Source organism: Oscarella lobularis, chromosome 11 (assembly GCF_947507565.1).
Source record: "Oscarella lobularis chromosome 11, ooOscLobu1.1, whole genome shotgun sequence".
Lineage (NCBI taxonomy): Eukaryota > Metazoa > Porifera > Homoscleromorpha > Homosclerophorida > Oscarellidae > Oscarella > Oscarella lobularis.
The window spans coordinates 2,121,862-2,125,410 of record NC_089185.1 but is presented as its reverse complement, the minus strand read 5'-3'; positions in this window follow the sequence as shown (position 1 = coordinate 2,125,410).

Below are 3,549 nucleotides of genomic sequence, written 5' to 3'. Positions count from 1 at the left end.
CGAAACTACTGTGCAGCTCTGACAGCTTGATCATGGCTAAAGCTTATTCTACGGATCTACGATGGCGAGTAGTGCGGCTTTTTCTTTGTCAACGAAAATCGCCAAGCGAAATAGCAGGAATACTCTTCATATCGGAGAAATCAGTTCGTCGATACATCCAGAGGCTTCTTAGAACCGGCGACGTTACTGCTTGGAGACAGAGACATGGTCCGATGAAGATTCTCAACCGGGTTGATGAATTCGAACTGCTTCTTCGCGTCATTCGCAATCCCACAGTTTATTTGCGGGAGCTTTCAGCATACCTTTTTCACAAAACAGGAAGAGAAGCAAGCCTATCGACACTCAGCCGCTTTTTGCAATCAAGTAATTTCTCTCGCAAAAAATTGAAAACAATTGCGTCTCGCAGATGTGAGAAAAAAAGGTCTCACTTTAAAGCCGTGACAGTCAGCAATCCGTACTACTTGCCTGAAATGTTCGTTTTTATTGATGAAGTTGGATTCGATTTTCGTAATGGAATTAGAAGATACGGATATGCTCCAAGAGGTAAAGAAGCCACAGAGAAGTTTCCTGTATTTTACAATAAGAGAAAAAACACTATTGCCGCCATTTCAATGTCGGGTGTACTCGACGCAGTTACTTACGACCACAACGTTAGTGGTGAAACGTTTGCTAATTTTTTAAGGAAGAATATGCTGCAGCATTTTCAGCCCTTTAATGGAACAAACCCTCACAGCATTGTCGTAATGGATAACGCATCCATTCATCATACGGAGGAAGTGACAGGCCTCCTTCAAAGTATAGGCGTTTTGGTAAAGTTTCTTCCACCGTACAGTCCCGATCTTAACCCGATAGAAGAAGTGTTTTCTAAAGTGAAATATTTTATCAGAGCTGAATCCAGTCGTCTAATGCGTAGCGCCATTGGCTACAGGAAGTTAATCGTTGAAGCTTTTCTTCATGTCACAAAGGCAGACTGTGAACAGTACATATCTCATAGTGGTTATACTTAAAACGTTAACTTTATTCTGCGGTAGAAGGAAATTCCATGCAATAAACTCTTTCGTAAAACGTTAAATTTAACTCTGCCAACGCTCAATTAATTAACCCTTAACAAAACAAAGCGTTTTTACGAGTTTCTTACTTAAACTATGAATAACCAAAGCATGTTCTCAAATCTGTATAGCAGACTGTTTGCTAAATGTTACCCAGCTCACCCATTATCAAGCTCTTCTGGTCGTCAAAGTCACACTGATCTATAGCTCCTATCTTCATCAGATCGTGAAGTTCGCGTAGCTGTTGAATGTATTTACTACGAATCTCTGCTTTTCTGGACGGGCTAAGAGAAACGTCGCCTCCAGCCGTAGAGCTTCGTAGACAAACAGGCTTGCCTGACACAGCCGACGCGATAGCAGTTCCCAGCTCCGAAACGGCAGTTGCAAACGTAACTCTTTTTCCTCCTGATCCTGTTTGTTTTCCCAAGAACGCTGGGACATCAGGAGGAGACTCGAGCGATTCGTGAGTTCCAACATCGACCATTTCTGCCCAAAGCCTGTACTGCAAGATTGTGAATGCGTTTCCGTGCTCGTCTTTCAAGTTTTTTATCAGTTCCTCAATTCGATCGTCTTTGGTATTTTTTTTCTTTCCTGATGAGGATTTTCGAGCTTTCTTTTTAAAAGGAGAGGTAGAATTGGAATCAGAATCGCTCAAGTTGTCATCGTCGCTTGTCGTGCCGTCTCGCTCTTGTGCCGTGCACCAAAGTGTGACGTCGGTGCGCTTCATTATTCTTTGAATCGTTTCTTGGACGTCTGCAGCTTTACAAAACCAAACCCGACTTCCATTCTTCATTGCGCCAATTTCTGCAACATGTCGTCTTCCGAGCTCCGAATAAAAATTTTTTTCAATCAAAGACTTAAGCTCGGATACTGTATTGATAGCATGCACGTCAGCACTTCTCAGTATGAATGTTTTTCCTCCTCCTCGACCGCCAACCGGCAGGATTTTGACTTTAAATGAATATGGATTTTTTTGATTCTGGCTCGTACTTAGTGACGTCACGGCAGACAGCGTAGAAGGACTGTGAACAGTCGACGGCACAGGCGTCACTGGTTTTGTCATCTGGACTTGAGCGAGGGACGGGTTGACTCGAAACGGTGCCGGCGAAAGAGTGAAAGACGGGGAAAGAACAGTTCCAGACACGGAAGGAGTCGTCGTAGAAACGATAGAGCCTAAAGCGACGATCGTAACAAAGAAGCGTGAGCGAGATTGCTTTACCCGGCTTCAGGATAAGAATTTGTGTCGATTTCGGAATTTGTTCCGCCATTTGCGAGTTTGATTATCCGGGACTGAGGCCCACGCGCGTTCACCCAAAGACGTGTCACAGGAGAGACAACCTACCTGAAAACGACTGTAGACGACTTCCATCACCTGCGTAACACCTTGTAAGCCGCGAATATACCGTCTGCTGACTAAGGCAAAATTAGCGTATTGAATTAGTTAGTATTTACTTTACTTGGATTAATGGCCCGACAGATACGTTTCACGCAGGCAAAAATGAGAGATGGATTCTAAAGAAAAGATCTTTTCAATATGAGAAGTGTTGTTGTGGATTGGAACCTTTAGCTGTGCTAGTTGCATTGACATCGTCGACTTAGCAACGAGGATGAACAGAAGAAATCCTACCAAAATACCCAAAAGTGATTACACTACCTGTTTGACCGACGTTTCTGACAAAGCAAAGGCAATAAATAGAGCGTTTAAGGGAGGTAGCAGAGCGGACAAACACTGCGCATGCTCGCCGCTAGTGAGGTAACAATAGGGGTTAGCCAATCAGTACTCAAAAACGCGTTCTTCAAAATATTTTTGGCTGGGCCAAGGTCTAGAAACCCTAGAAACATGTGAATGTCGCATTATCGCACGGGCGCACGAAAAAACTTTTATTTGAGCCTCGAGGGTTTTTCATTTAAGCTGCGGATTAGCAGATAATCGGCCAGAAAGACAAACACTCGCCTGAAGCTAGAGAACTTGGGCTTCCAATTTCGCGAATAATAGCTGAAATTTCACGTACGCTTAGGAGAATGTTTTGCTATCGGCCACTCATCCGATTTGGCGAGAAAATTTAGCGAACTCTGCTCGAAATCCCGTTTTCGCGGGTTCGCGTTCTCCGCAGCTGACGCCAACAGTTCGCCTCTCTTGGCGGCGAGACTTACACAGCATGTTCGGCATTGACGTACGCTACCGTGGAGGAACAAAGGAAGGGCTCACGCGGTCTGATTTGGGGCACAGGAAAAGGAAACACAATTATGATACTTCACACCCGTGATGTCTGACTGTACACGTGAGGACCTTCGCTGTTCGTCCACGGCAGCGTACGTCAATGCCGAACATGCTGTGTGAGTCTCGCCGCCAAGAGAGGCGAACTATTGGCGTCCGCTGCGGAGAACGCGAACCCGCGAAAACGGGATTTCGAGCAGAGTTCGCTAAATTTTCTCGCCAAATCGGATGAGTGGCCGATAGCAAAAAATTCTCCTAAGCGTACGTGAAATTTCAGCTATT